Source organism: Bufo gargarizans, chromosome 8 (genome assembly GCF_014858855.1).
Source record: "Bufo gargarizans isolate SCDJY-AF-19 chromosome 8, ASM1485885v1, whole genome shotgun sequence".
NCBI lineage: Eukaryota > Metazoa > Chordata > Amphibia > Anura > Bufonidae > Bufo > Bufo gargarizans.
In genome coordinates this window covers 73,228,538-73,245,292 of record NC_058087.1, presented here as the reverse complement: position 1 = coordinate 73,245,292, position 16,755 = coordinate 73,228,538, and the positions used below count along the sequence as shown (strand labels likewise).

Below are 16,755 nucleotides of genomic sequence, written 5' to 3'. Positions count from 1 at the left end.
GAGACAGGGTTTGATATGTCGAAGAGCAACAAGAGTATTTACGTTATGTAGGGTTACGCACTCGCCATATATCAAACAATCCTACTTCTTTCATGATATTACGTAATGCCGAGCTTCTCTGAGAGCCCCCCGACCCTTCCACTATACATCTATCCAGCTGATCATCAAGTGTGCAATTATAGTCTCCAATTAGAACCCATGGTAACCCTGGGTATTCTGCCAAAAAGGTGAATATCGTTCTCAAAGATGTCGATGCAAACAGCGAGGGAATATATATTGCCACCAGTATCAATTGACTACCTTCAATTTTACATAGTATACATATACACCTTCCTTCCTCATCCAAGAATTCTTTAATATATTCAAACCTAATATCTTTATGCACTAGTATACTTATTCCCCTGGAATGTGAAGAGAATACAGCATGAGCTGCATAACCCACCCGCTACTTACTTAGCCAGTGTATTGTATTCTTAGTTAAATGCGTCTCCTGCAAACAAAATATAGCTGGCTGAAATCTTGAGTTTTTAAGTAATTAAAAATGCTATATTGCTTCCTGACTTCAGCCATACCCCTCACATTCCAACTTAAGAGCTTAGTCGTATGTGTCATACTCTTTAATTGAAACCTCTTCTTGACCCCTCATCTTTACAGGCCAGAATTGCGCTAGCCCCACAAAAAAGGTCTCTCCTGTGATCCTGCTGGAGTGAACACCCACCCTCCCCCCATCCCAATTCCCACCCTGAAAATGTTGATTCTGATCCTGAAAGCTTAACAACTAAACATCCCTCTCCAAGAGCACTTACAGGCAAAACTACCCACCATTTTAACTAGCATACTCAGCTCTGTGGTTCCTATTATCTACGAGCTTCACTAACTGCGTTCAGCTCACACTCCTGCTTCATAAGAACTGAAAACATACTTAAGGAACAAAAAGTCCCGAATGTGGACCTAAATCTTCTTGAGATGTCCTCCTATACTTTTTGGGGACTAAAATCCTGAAGGAAAGTTCCTAACAGAAGAAAAATAAAAAATTTACAACTTGCGGCCTCTTCAGGGCTTCCTGCCGAACGACGTAGGTGCTTCCTCTCCGATCCCTACTGCTGAGTAGAGATGTCCCGAATAGTTCGCCGGCGAAAGGGACCTAAAGCCATTTTTGTCTGTGCCATGCCTGAAAACTAGTGATCTGAAAGCCTCCAGTGTTGAATAGTGATGGCCCGAACTATTCGCCGGCGAACATAGCTTGTTCACGTTCGCCGTGGCAGGCGAACATATGCAATGTTCGGTCCGCCCCCTATACATCATCATTGAGTAAACTTTGACCCTGTACCTCACAGTCAGCAGACACATTCCAGCCAATCAGCAGCAGACCCTCCCTCCCAGACCCTCCCACCTCCTGGACAGCATCCATTTTCGATTCATTCGGAAGCTGCATTCTCAGTGAGAGGAGGGACAGTGCTGCTGCTGCTGATTCAATAGGGAAAGCATTAGCTAGGGCATTGTTCTGTGTCCACAGACTCATCTGCTATAAGGACAGCGCCCTGACAGCACCACAAAAAGCCCTTTTCAGGGCTGGTACATCAGTGTGCTTTTTTTTTTTTTTTTATATATATATATATATATATATATATATATACAAAAAGAAAAAAGAGAAGCAGCACACGGAACTGTGGGTGCAAAAAAATCCTCCAAAGAGACCTGCGACCAAGGCCCCAAGTGTAGATAATGTAGAAAAGAGAAGGCAGCACTCCAATGGAAAGTGAAAAAGTGGACGGTTTATTCACTCATCAGCTCAGCGACGTTTCGGCTCTCACTATGGAGCCTTTTTCCAGCTGAGTAACATGTGCCAAATTACATCCATATATAGTGCAAACAATTAATCAAATGCAAATTGATATACAATATAATAAAGTGCAAATGCATACATATTACAATCATAATATCAAATTAATGATGTGAAAAGGTAATTCAGAGTAGCAGCATTATACATACATTCAAAGTGTTTCGTGATGTGGAGAGAACAATATAAAATCACAAAAACTTCATAATTGTTAATTAAAAGTGATCAGTGAACATATGTGTACAATAGAAAAAGTTAAAACCTTAGAATGAGTCACATCAGGCATGGTGGACGTAATGGGAGCTTGTTGGCGTCCGGAAGGAAACACGGCGCATGCGCCGTAACCGCAGCTATCGCGAGATTCACAATGAGAATACAAGAGATGGAAACCACATCAAAGATGGCCACTATGGATCGTAACTTCAGGGCGCATGCGTGTGCCGGAACACCGCCCATAGAAATTTGACAGGTACTGATGTAGTACCAGAGCGCCGCAGCAAAAAGCAGAAAAGGCTGTAGAAGACATCAGCGGCCGGCGGGTCAACGTCGGTCGCCAATGCAATATCTGTATTTACATGGTGGTACGGTTATCACACCGTCATCACCAAGTAATCCAGAATTACAGCGCATCCGCTCCATGGCCCTCAGGCCAGTATAGTGTAACCCAAATTAAGGAACCACCATCTGTCAGAGGGGTATGGAAAAGGCTGCATCGGAGCTCATAGTATATCAATATATTTATATAGTATGGCAGTGGCCGTCGGCGTGGGTGCAACCGAAGTCCCAAAAGGGGCTAGGGTTGCACAACCTCGCAGACAACAACTGTCCAAGAATAACCATAGTATATATTGGAAAATACAAAAGATTTATATAAACAAATGAATAGAGGTCGCCAACAAGATTCCTACAGTCATCGCCAGATGTGAATATTCTTATGTTGTATTTCAAAATCGTATCCTATAAAAAGAGAAGAAAAATTATTTTCTGTTATCGAATAGCACATGTAGTTTTCCATATACACTGTCAGACACAGAGAGAAAAAGACACAAAGCATGACTAGACAATCCTAAATTCTACATTTAAACCATGAGGTTTAAGGGTACCAAGTGTGTAGATCCAGTAAAGCTCGCGTTTTTTCAAGAGCTTTACTCGGTCACCACCTCGCCTAGAGAGAGATATCTGCTCCAAAATTCTAAAACGCAGGTCGTTCTGTGTGTGTTTGGCTTCAGTAAAGTGTTTAGATACAGGGAGATCCATTTTTTGTTTTCTGATGGAGAACCTATGTTGATTGAGACGAGTCTTGACGTCCCATGTCGTCTCCCCGACATATAGGAGGCCACATGGGCACGTCAATAAATAAACAACATAAGAGGAGTCACATGTTAGGTACTGTCTGATCTTAAACCTCTGACCAGAGGTAGGGTGCATAAAAGAATCGCCTCTCTGCATCAATTTGCAATTGATGCAGTTGTAACAGGGATAACACCCTTTCCGGGTGGAACCAAAGTAACTTTCACATGTCTCCCTGTTGGAGCCAATATCGGATTTAACCAATCTATCACCTAGATTGGGACTACGTCGATAGGAGCATAGGGGTGGTAGTTTAAATTCTTGTACTTTATCAAAGTTACTAGTAAGAATTCGCCAATGCTTTTTAATTATAGCAGCAATTTTGCCACTATTGGTGCTGAACTCCGATATAAATGGAATTCGGGCCTGGGAACTTTTTTGATTACCAAATCCCTCTCTAATCAAATCTCTGGTGAGTGGTTTGACTCTATTGATCTGATCATGGATACGTTTTTTCGGGTACCCACGTGTCTGGAATTTAGATCCCATTTCTTGCAATCTTTTATCAATTGTAACTGGATCTTGGACAATTTTTTTGACCCTTAAAAGCTGACTAAAGGGAAGAGACCTGATCATAGGCTTAGGGTGATGACTATCATAACGTAGCAACGTATTTTTATCTGTCGGCTTCACATATAGATCCGTTACTAATGTGTCATTGTAAATACTAACTTGAGTGTCTAAAAATTGCAAAGAAGTCACTGAGTGTGCCAATGTAAACTTGACACTAGGGTCAATTGTATTCAAAAAGCTGTGGAACGCGATGAGGTCCTCCGTGGCGCCGACCCAAACCAGGAAAATATCATCGATGTAACGCCACCACCCCAGCACATGGCTGAAGTGGTGGCTCACATAGATGACAGACTCCTCAAGATGTGACATGTAAAGATTTGCATAAGTCGGCGCCACGTTGGACCCCATCGCGGTCCCACGTAATTGTAAAAAGAAATCATCCTGAAATAGGAAATAATTTCTGGTTAGAATGAATCTCAACAAAGAAATCAAAAAGCGTTGACAGATGAAACTATAGTCGGTTTTATGTAGAGCCTGTTCAACAGCCTGTATGCCCAGTTTATGCTCTATAGAGGTATAAAGGCTTACCACGTCGAAAGACGCCAATAATGCCCCCTGTGGAACATATAGATCGTCAATTTTAGTTAAAAAATCACTAGTATCGCGAACATATGATTTAGCTGATTTTGCAAGCGGACACAGGATCTTATCCAGAAAAATGGCAGTTCTACAAAACAGTGAGTCCATCCCCGCGACGATAGGGCGTCCAGGGGGTGAAGTCAGTGATTTGTGTATTTTAGGTAGGGTATACAAAATTGGAGTGGCAGGTTTATCACAGTATAGGTAAGTAAAGATCTTTTCATCAATGATATTTTTATCCCTGGCATCAATTAATATATCCTTGAGCTCTCTCAGGAGTACAAATTTAGGGTCATTATAGATCTTTTCATAAACATTGGCGTCTGAGAGCTGCTGTCTAATTTCAGCAATATAGGATCTGGTATCCATGACCACAACCCCACCACCCTTGTCGGCAGACTTGATGGTGAGGTTGCGGTCCGAAGCCAGATCACTAAGTGCCGTGATTTCTGCTTTAGTCATATTTGCAAATTTAAATGGTTGCTGGGATGACTCCTGTTTGAGGCCTGCAATGTCGCGTTTGACTGCGAGACCGAAAGCCTCAATAGCAGGATGGTCAACAGGGGGAGTAAAATAACTTTTAACAAAAAGGCCAAGATTTTTTAAGGTCAATTCACTGACCCTTACATTTTCAGTTGTAGGTCTATCAATTTGTTCAGCAAACCACACCTTTAATTTAATATTACGCAGAAATCTCTGTACATCAACTTCTAAATCAAACCATTTGGTTGTGTTCACAGGACAAAATGACAGGCCCTTATTTAATACAGACAGCTGTGCAGTGTTCAAAGGTGTTGAAGAGATATTTACCACTATATCTTGCGTCTTAAAGTCCTGCCCTGATCTAGGTGATAGATTGGTTAAATCCGATATTGGCTCCAACAGGGAGACATGTGAAAGTTACTTTGGTTCCACCCGGAAAGGGTGTTATCCCTGTTACAACTGCATCAATTGCAAATTGATGCAGAGAGGCGATTCTTTTATGCACCCTACCTCTGGTCAGAGGTTTAAGATCAGACAGTACCTAACATGTGACTCCTCTTATGTTGTTTATTTATTGACGTGCCCATGTGGCCTTCTATATGTCGGGGAGACGACATGGGACGTCAAGACTCGTCTCAATCAACATAGGTTCTCCATCAGAAAACAAAAAATGGATCTCCCTGTATCTAAACACTTTACTGAAGCCAAACACACACAGAACGACCTGCGTTTTAGAATTTTGGAGCAGATATCTCTCTCTAGGCGAGGTGGTGACCGAGTAAAGCTCTTGAAAAAACGCGAGCTTTACTGGATCTACACACTTGGTACCCTTAAACCTCATGGTTTAAATGTAGAATTTAGGATTGTCTAGTCATGCTTTGTGTCTTTTTCTCTCTGTGTCTGACAGTGTATATGGAAAACTACATGTGCTATTCGATAACAGAAAATAATTTTTCTTCTCTTTTTATAGGATACGATTTTGAAATACAACATAAGAATATTCACATCTGGCGATGACTGTAGGAATCTTGTTGGCGACCTCTATTCATTTGTTTATATAAATCTTTTGTATTTTCCAATATATACTATGGTTATTCTTGGACAGTTGTTGTCTGCGAGGTTGTGCAACCCTAGCCCCTTTTGGGACTTCGGTTGCACCCACGCCGACGGCCACTGCCATACTATATAAATATATTGATATACTATGAGCTCCAATGCAGCCTTTTCCATACCCCTCTGACAGATGGTGGTTCCTTAATTTGGGTTACACTATACTGGCCTGAGGGCCATGGAGCGGATGCGCTGTAATTCTGGATTACTTGGTGATGACGGTGTGATAACCGTACCACCATGTAAATACAGATATTGCATTGGCGACCGACGTTGACCCGCCGGCCGCTGATGTCTTCTACAGCCTTTTCTGCTTTTTGCTGCGACGCTCTGGTACTACATCAGTACCTGTCAAATTTCTATGGGCGGTGTTCCGGCACACGCATGCGCCCTGAAGTTACGATCCATAGTGGCCATCTTTGATGTGGTTTCCATCTCTTGTATTCTCATTGTGAATCTCGCGATAGCTGCGGTTACGGCGCATGCGCCGTGTTTCCTTCCGGACGCCAACAAGCTCCCATTACGTCCACCATGCCTGATGTGACTCATTCTAAGGTTTTAACTTTTTCTATTGTACACATATGTTCACTGATCACTTTTAATTAACAATTATGAAGTTTTTGTGATTTTATATTGTTCTCTCCACATCACGAAACACTTTGAATGTATGTATAATGCTGCTACTCTGAATTACCTTTTCACATCATTAATTTGATATTATGATTGTAATATGTATGCATTTGCACTTTATTATATTGTATATCAATTTGCATTTGATTAATTGTTTGCACTATATATGGATGTAATTTGGCACATGTTACTCAGCTGGAAAAAGGCTCCATAGTGAGAGCCGAAACGTCGCTGAGCTGATGAGTGAATAAACCGTCCACTTTTTCACTTTCCATTGGAGTGCTGCCTTCTCTTTTCTACATTATATATATATATATATATATATATATATATATATTTCAGTTGCCTTGCTGCCCGTGTGTGAGAGGCTGCAGGCTCAGTCACAGACAGCACGTGCACACCATTCATACAGGGTGTGACAGAAAATACCTCGCAGATAAAAAAAAATTCTATTTAATATTTTTCTGTGATATAATCACATTTGTAAGCCCGTGTGTGTCAGGCCCACACAGACTGTACTGTGGCCACTGGCTAGGCTTCCACTCATACCGTTACAGGGTGTCATTCACTCAAATACCTTGCAGATAAAAAAATTATATTTAAAATTTTTCTGTGATATAATCACATTTGCAAGCCCGTGTGTGTCAGGCCCACACAGACTGTATTGTAGCCACTGGCTAGTGGCTAGGCCTCCACTCATACCGTTACAGGGTGTCACTCACTCAAATACCTTGCAGATAAAAAAAATTATATTTAAAATTTTTCTGTGATATAATCACATTTGCAAGCCCGTGTGTGTCAGGCCCACACAGACTGTATTGTAGCCACTGGCTAGTGGCTAGGCCTCCACTCATACCGTTACAGGGTGTCACTCACTCAAATACCTTGCAGATAAAAAAAATTATATTTAAAATGTTTCTGTGATATAATCACATTTGCAAGCCTTTGTGTGTCAGGCCCACACAGACTGTACTGTGGCCACTGGCTAGGCCTCCACTCATACCGTTACAGGGCGTTATTCACTGTGGCGAAACCAACCTCGCCACTGTGTTTTGGAGAGGGCTGTTTAAAAGCCTCTTGCCTCAGGATTATGGCCCATAGTAACTTTAAAGGAGAAGACAGACCGGCCGCACAGCTTAAATCTGTCTGTAGAATTGTATTTTATGTTATTATGCGTTCGGTTAAATTGTATGTTATGTGAGGGTACCCAGATAGCTAATATTATTGTATTCGTGTATTCTGAGTGCCATTCACCTAATGATATGCACTCAGACTTGAGCTATCTGGGGATATGTTAAATGTCTGTGTTTGCTGTGGGGGTGTGCCATTGTGTGTTTAAATGGTGATGTCTGTCCTGTTGTCTCCACATGTGTATTGGTGATCTCCCTTTGTCCTGAGAGATAATTGGATTGCCTTCGGTTGTCTCCGGGACAGAGAGGAGGAAACCATGATGCATTGTGGGGATATGTTGTATCTGTCCTGTGTCGCAGTCTCCCTTCTGGTCCTCTGGGGGCGTGAACGATTGGTTGCTGTATTTACATTGTATGTGTTGTAAATTACTGATTGGTTGTATTTCAAAACCCTGTGGGCGGACCTGTATTTGCAACAACTGTAATAAAAACCAGGCTGGGTGTGCCAGCACGAGAGACCACTGCTGACCCTCAAGACGGAGCCTTGTCTCGTTATTGGGGGGATTCCCTGTATGCTGTTAGAGACTGATTGCCAGGAGTGTAAGCCGATTGGATGCTTTTCCTGTTCGTCTGCTGGCAGCTATTTGTGAGGTTCCAGTTTGGAGTGCTATTTGGTATCCAGTTCGGGAGGTTGGTGTTCTGCAGTAGCTGTGCCTGTCTCTCAGAAAGGGGCATATCGCCTAAACGGATTTTAACCCCTTGTCTGCTGAAACGGTCCGTTACATTCACTCAAATACCTTGCAGATAAAAAAATTATATTTAAAATGCTTCTGTGATATAATTACATTTGCAAGCCCGTGTGCGTCAGGCCCACACAGACTGTACTGTGGCCACTGGCTAGTGGCTAGGCCTCCACTCATACCGTTACAGGGTGTCATTCACTCAAATACCTTGCAGATAAAAAAAAAATCTATTTAAAATTTTGCTGTGATATATTCACATTTGCAAGCCTGTGTGTGTCAGGCCCACACAGACTGTATTGTGGCCACTGGCTAGTGGCTAGGCCTCCACTCATACTGTTACAGGGTGTCACTCACTCAAATACCTTGCAGATAAAAAAAAAATTATATTTAAAATTTTCTGTGATATAATCACAGTTGCAAGCCCGTGTGTGTCAGGCCCACACAGACTGTACTGTGCCCACTGCCCACCACTTATATAGGGTGGCAAAGTACCTTGCACGCATAGTACCACTTATCTAAAAAAAAATAACAGGCAAAGGCAGGTCACCCCGGAGGGGCCATCGTGGTCGTGGTGCTGTGATTTCCACTGGCTCTGGAATAATGCCCAGTGTTCAGAGGCCACGTACCCTGAACCCAAAAAATTCAGAGAAAATAGTTGACTGGCTTACACAGGACACCCAATCTTCAACAGCTTCCGCTAAGAACCTTGATGCACCATCCTCCTCCAGCTCAGCTTTGGTCACCTGCTCTCAAGTTACCACTCTCCCGCCCGCTGCCACCACCACCACTACGACCACAGCCACCAAAGCCGCTTTACTTGATCCCTCAGAGGAGTTATTTACACATCAGTTGGATGAAATTAGTGATGCGCAACCATTATTGCCAGAGGATGTAGATAACAGGGATATGTCTCAGTCAGGCAGCATTACACACATGGACGTACAGTGTGATGATGATGATGTTGTACCCGCTGCTGCTTCCTTTGCTGAGGTGTCAAATACAAGTGAAGTGGTTGATGATGACGATGTGTCCGTGGATGCCACGTGGGTACCTGCTCGAAGAGAAGAAGAGGGGGAAAGTGCAGAAGGGGAGACAGAGAGAAGGAGGAGACGAGTTGGAAGCAGGGGGAGGTCGTCGCAAGGAGCTAGTGGCACAGTCAGACAGCATGTATCGGCACCCGGGGTCAGCCAGAGAGCACGCCAATCAACGCATGCTGTTGCCACCACCAGAATGCCGTCATTGCAAAGCTCAGCAGTGTGGCATTTTTTTTGTGTGTCTGCCTCTGACAACAGCGATGCCATTTGCAACCTATGCCAAAAGAAACTGAGTCGTGGGAAATCCAACACCCACCTAGGTACAACTGCTTTGCGAAGGCACATGATCTCACATCACAAACGCCTATGGGATCAACACATGATGACGAGTAGAAGCAGCACACAAGCTCAAAGCCACCATCCTCCTCCTGGTCCAGCACGTCAACCACTGCTGTCCTCCTTGCCCCCTCTCAACCACCCGCCACTCCGCCTCTCTCCTTCAGCAGTTCCATCTCATCTGTCCACAGTCAGGTGTCTGTAAAGGAAATGTTTGAGCGTAAGAAGCCAATGTCACAGAGTCACCCCCTTGCCCGGCGTCTGACAGCTGGCTTGACGGAACTCTTAGCCCGCCAGCTTTTACCATACCAGCTGGTGGAGTCTGAGGCCTTCAAAAAATTTGTCACTATTGGGACACCACAGTGGAAGGTACCCGGACGAAATATTTTTTTCAAAAAAGGCAATCCCAAACCTCTACTCAGTGATTGAAAAGGAAGTCATGGCATCTCTGGCATACAGTGTTGGGGCAAGGGTCCATATGACCACTGATACCTGGTCTGCAAAGCACGGTCAGGGCAGGTATATCACCTACACTGCTGCATTGGGTCAACCTGCTGACGGCTGCCAAGCATGGAATGCGTGGCTCTGTAGCGGTGTTAGTGACACCGCCACGACTTGCAGGCAGGCCTACTGCCACCTCCTCTACTCCTCCTACTCCATCCTCTTCCATAACCTCCTCGGCTAAGTCCTCTTCTGCTGCGGCGTCTGGCTGCACATCAACTGAACCCCCCCATATCCCCAGGGGCTATTCCACATCCCGGATACGACAGTACCACGCTGTCTTGGGGTTGACTTGCCTGAAAGCAGAGAGCCACACCAGACCAGCACTCCTGTACGCCCTGAACGCACAGGTGGATCAGTGGTTGACCCGCACCAACTGGAGATCGGCAAAGTGGTGTGTGACAATGGAAGCAATTTGTTGGCGGCATTGAATTTGGGCAAGTTGTCACATATGCCGTGCATGGCACATGTGTTGAATCTCATCGTACAATGCTTTGTGTCTAAGTACCCAGGCTTACAGGACGTCCTCAAGCAGGCCAGGAAGGTGTGTGGCCATTTCAGGCGTTCCTACACGGCCATTGCGCACTTTTCAGACATTCAGCGCCGAAACAACATGCCAGTGAGGCGCTTGATTTGCGACAGCCCGACACGTTGGAATTCAACACTCCTAATGTTCGACCACCTGCTCCAACAAGAAAAAGCCGTCAACGAGTATTTGTATGACCGGGGTGCTAGGACAACCTCTGCGGAGCTGGGATTTTTTTTGCCACGTTACTGGACGCTCATGTGCAATGCCTGTAGGCTCATGCGTCCTTTTGAGGAGGTGACAAACCTAGTCAGTCGCACCGAAGGCACCATCAGCGACCTCATCCCATTTGTTTTCTTCCTGGAGCGTGCCCTGCGAAGAGTGCTGGATCAGGCTGTAGATGAGCGTGAAGAGGAAGAGTTGTGGTCACCATCACCACCAGAAACAGCCTTGTCATCATCGCTTGCCGGACCTGCGGCAATGCTGGAAGAGGAGTATGAGGAAGAGGAGTCAGAGGAGGAATGTGGCTTTGAGGAGGAGGAAGACCAACCACAGCAGGCATCCCAGGGTGCTCGTTGTTGTCACCTATCTGGGACCCGTGGTGTTCTACGTGGCTGGGGGGAAGAACAGACCGTTAATGACATCAGTGAGGACGAGGAATGGGAAATGAGTAGCTCGGCATCCAACCTTGTGTAAATGGGGTCTTTCATGCTGTCATGTCTGTTGAGGGACCCTCGTATAAAAAGGATGAAGGAGAACAACCTGTACTGGGTGGCCACGCTACTAGACCCCCGGTATAAGCAGAAAGTGGCGGAAATGTTACCAAATTACCGAAAGTCAGAAAGGATGCAGCAGTTCAAAACAAAACTAAAAAATATGCTTTACACAGCTTATCTCTTATAAGCTGTGTAAAGCATATTTTTTTGTTTTGGATGTCACAGCATAACGGGAATCTAACAGGGGAAGAGGTGAAAGTAATCCTCCTCCTACCATGACCACGGTGGCAAGGACAGGATGCTTTGCAGATGTGTTGTTGATGGAGGACATGCAGAGCTTTTTCAGTCCTACACATCGCCACAGCCCTTCGGGATCCAGCCTTAGAGAACGACTCGACCGACAGGTAGCAAACTACCTCGCCTTAACTGCAGATATCGACACTCTGAGGAGCGATGAACCCCTTGACTACTGGGTGTGCAGGCTTGACCTGTGGCCTGAACTATCCCAGTTTGCGATAGAACTTCTGGCCCGCCCCGCTTCAAGTGTCCTGTCAGAAAGGACCTTCAGTGCAGCAGGAGGCATTGTCACTAACAAAAGAAGTCGTCTCGGTCAAAAAAGTGTTGATTACCTCACCTTCATTAAGATGAATGAGGCATGGATCCCGAATGGACTGACAGTGGGGGATACGTTTGACTAACAAAAGGCCTGATGACATGCCTTGGCCTCCAAATGGTCCCCACGCTGCTGTATTTAATGTCTGCATACCGGATGACTTTCGTGAATTCTCCGCCACCAACTAGGGTTCAAGCTGCAATGTTTTAGTCACCTTTCTGCCTGAAAAACAGCAGCGGCTGCAACAATATCTAATTTTTCAGGCATGTGTACATGCCAAATTTTTCTGGCCTCTAGTGCTGCACTATGGCTGCAAAAACAAAACAAAAAAAAGGCACATACATGTGTCAATTCCCCTTCGTGATCGGTACCTTGTTGTGGTGAAGGGGCTTGCGTATCACAATGAAGCAATCATCACCTCTATGAGTGTGTTGGCAAGGTTGCCACACCCTAGATAAGGCCGTTGCTTCATTATGATCAGACTAAAAGCGATCGGCTAGATAATTTTTTATAGAAAAAACATATATATATTTTTTTAAGTTGTATGGGTTTTTAATACATAAAATAAAAAAATCATAATAAAGTCTCTTAATAGTTTATTAGAAATAATGCAGACAATTTAAAAAATCCCCATGAATTCCAATACAAAGCAAGTACAGAGCTCAGAACAAAATTATTTCAGGATGTCGTTTATTCGACAATGATTAATCAATTCGACACACGTCCCCGGATAGGGGACGTAACAGGGATTAAACTGATAGGAATAGTACTAGTTAAGACACCACTCATATAGGGTGTCATAGCACATTGCTCCGTGCACGCGCAGTGCCCCAACTTGGGAGTAAGAGGACCGACCAAGCTGCTTTTTCCATCTCCCGATTCCTAAAATCAATTCAGTTTGGTGTATCAGAGTTTGGTCTGTCACTGTGAAGGCAGTCGAAGGTACCCGGCCTAAATTTTTTTCACAAAAGGCAATCCCTGATATGGGACGTAACAGGGATTAAACTGATGAGAATAGTACTACAGAAAATACCACTCATATCGGGTGTGACAGTTAATTGCACGACGCAGACGCAGTGACCGTGGCGTAGATTCAAACAAAGGGGAGGGAGCCAGTGTTTTTTTAACCATCTCCCTAAAAATCAATTCAATTCACCTTTCGGGACCCTTGGTGTTGTACGTGGCTGGGTGGAGGAAGAAACCTTCAATGACATCAACGGGACATGGCTAGCTTGGTATCCAACCTTGTGCAAATGGGAAGTTTGCGGTTGGGCAAATGGACTGTTTTCGGTTGTTTGCGGTGCATTAAAAGGGGAGTTTGGTCTGTCAATGTCTGTGAAGCGGGCGTAACCCTTACACTACCTGATCGATACAACATCATAGCTGATCGTATACACACACTGGATGTTTTAAACCACGTTGTTCAATTTTTTTTTGTATTGTTAGGTGATTTATGCCCTTTATGGATTAAAATCCAACTCTGCGTCAACTATGTAATTTTCCATGGGAGTTTTGCCATGGATCCCCCTCCGGCATGCCACAGTCCAGGTGTTAGTCCCCTTGAAACAACTTTTCCATCACTACTGTGGTAAAGAGTCCATGTGGGTTCACGAACATTTGCAGAAATTCGCGTTCGCCGTTCGCGAACAGAAAATTTTATGTTCGCAACATCTCTAGTGTTGAACGATTTTTACAGACTAGCCACCAATGATAACCAAACAAGGAGGAGAGACTAACGGAGAACATGGCGGCAGCAAAAAACAAAAACATAATGTGGAACTTGGCTTGTGTGTCATGGAGCCCATTAGTCCAACTTTTTATGAAATACTGCAAGTCTGTGGCAACAATAAATAGGCAATACAGTAATGAATAGGCCAAGAAGAGCAAAAAGAACTTGTAATTGGAGAATCCAACACAGTTGTTTACCCAAGGACAATGGTAATCCATTTTCAGAATACACTTATCACAGACGGAACAGTGATGACAGCGGTCAGGCTTCACAAGCTGGCATCTGTCACAGTATCTAATAGCTCCTGACATAGTCCTGGTATAGACTGGAAGGTCCTTGGCTAGTCTTCTAAGGACATCTTGTTGGGATTCTCCTCGCTTTTTATCAGCATAGTACAGATGAAACTCTTTAGTTGGATTCATTGCTAATGTGAAGATTGTTCTCCTGTTTGTTTGGTCTTACTGGAAGACTAAGAAGTGATACGCTATCAGGCAGAGAACTTTCTCTCCAATATGATCCAATAACCTATTGAGGTATTTTATTTATCTAGTCCCTTATATGGGCAACCATTTGCAGTGATTCATGATAGACTTCTATTGTTATGATGCCCCTTACTGGTACCGGCATGATCTATGCATACGAGTGAGGTGTCGACCTTCCAGGACCTGGGAGGGGGCGGCACCCGACGGACATTTGGTGGCATAATAACCTTTCTGGACCTGGGAGTAGGCGGGACTAGGCGGAACTGACTGAAAAGGTCCCCGCCCTCCTCCCTGGACGTGCATTGCAATTCCATATGATGCTCCCCACGTGCGCGATGACGTGACACATAGACGTGGGGTGACGTCAGGATTGGTGGGCGGAGATTGTATTGATAAGGAGGCGCGCCATGGCGCTTGATAGCTATAGTGGCTTCTTACCCTATGTTATAATACCCATATCGTTTACGGGTGAACACTGCTGGAGGTGCAACCTTACACCCCCCTAGGACGACTATTTCAGGATTGGATTATTCCATATAGACGTGAGTTAGAGGTTTAACGGCTGCCTGGAATGGTGATAATGGGTGGCTGGATTACCTCTTGTTTTAACCCCTTAAGGACCAAGCTAATTTTCACCTTAAGGACCAGGCCATTTTTTGCAAATCTGACCAGTGTCACTTTAAGTGGTGATAACTTTAAAACGCTTTGTCTTATCCAGGCCATTCTGAGATTGTTTTTTCGGCACATATTGTACTTCATGACACTGGTAAATGAAGTAAAAAAAAAAAAAAAAAGATTAATAAAAAAAATACCAAATTTACCAAAACATTTAATAAAAATTGCAAATTTCCAAGTTTCAATTTCTCTACTTCTATAATACATAGTAATACCTACAAAAATAGTTATTACTTTGCATTCCCCATATGTCTTCTTCATGTTTGGATCATTTTGGGAATGACATTTTATTTTGTGGGGATGTTACAAGGCTTAGAAGTTTAGAAGCAAATCTAGAAATTTTTAAGACATTAAAAAAAAAAAACACTTTTCAAAGACCAGTTAAGGTCTGAAGTCACTTTGTGAGGCTTACATAATAGAAACCACCCAAAAATGACCCCATTCTAGAAACTACACCCCTCAAGGTATTCAAAACTAATTTTACAAACTTTTCCAAGAATTAATGGAAAATAGAGATACAATTTCAAAATTTCACTTTTTTGGCAGATTTTCCATTTTAATAATTTTTTTCCAGTTACAAAGCAAGGGTCAACAGCCAAACAAAACTCTATATTTATGGCTCTGATTCTGTAGTTTACAGAAACACCCCATATGTGGTCGTAAACCATTGTATGGGCACACGGTAGGACACAGAAGGAAAGGAATGCCATACGGTTTTTGAAAGGCAGATTTTGCTAGACTGTTTTTATGGACACCATGTCCCATTTGAAGCCCCCCTGATGCACCCCTAGAGTAGAAACTCTATAAAAGTGACCCCATCTAAGAAACTACACCCCTTAAGGTATTCAAAACTGATTTTACAAACTTTGTTAACCCTTTAGGTGTTCCACAAGAATTAATGGAAAATAGAGATACAATTTCAAAATGTTACTTTTTGGGCAGATTTTCCATTTTAATATTTTTTTTCCAGTTACAAAGCAAGAGTTAATAGCTAAACAAAACTCATTACAGAAACACCCATATGTGGTCATAAACTGCTGTACGGGCACATGGCAGGGCACAGAAGGAAAGGAATGCCATACGGTTTTTGGAAGGCAGATTTTGCTAGACAGTTTTTTTGGACACCATGTCCCATTTGAAGCCCCCTGATGCGCCCCTAGAGTAGAAACTCCAAAAAAGTGACCCCATTTTAGAAACTACGGGATAGGGTGGCAGTTTTGTTGGTACTATTTTAGGGTACATATGATTTTTGGTTGCTCTATGTTACACTTTTTGTGAGGCAAAGTAACAAAAAATTGGCACCATTTTTATTTTTTGTTATTTACAACATTCATCTGACAGGATAGATCATGTGGTATTTTTATAGAGCGGGTTGTCACGAACGTGACAATACCAAATATGACTACTTTTTTGGGTTGTTTGTTTTAGTTTTACATAACAAAGAATTTGGAAAAAAAAAAGATTCTTTAGTGTCTCCACATTCTGAAAGCCATAGTTTTATTTATTTTTTGGGCGACTGTCTTGTGTAGGGGCTCATTTTTTTCGGGATGAGATGATGGTTTGATTGGCATTATTTTGGGGTGCGTATGACTTTTTTATCGCTTGCTATTACACTTTTTGTGATCTAAGGTGACAAAAAATGGCTTTTTTACACTGTTTTTATTTTTTACGGTATTCACCTGAGGGGTTAGGTCATGTGATATTT

At 43.3% G+C, this 16,755-nt stretch overlaps 1 pseudogene; it reads right to left on the bottom strand.

Moving 5' to 3' along the window:
• Nucleotides 1-13,820: 13,820 nt before the first annotated feature.
• On the bottom strand, nt 13,821-15,253 carry LOC122945388 (annotated as a pseudogene).
• Nucleotides 15,254-16,755: the final 1,502 nt, after the last annotated feature.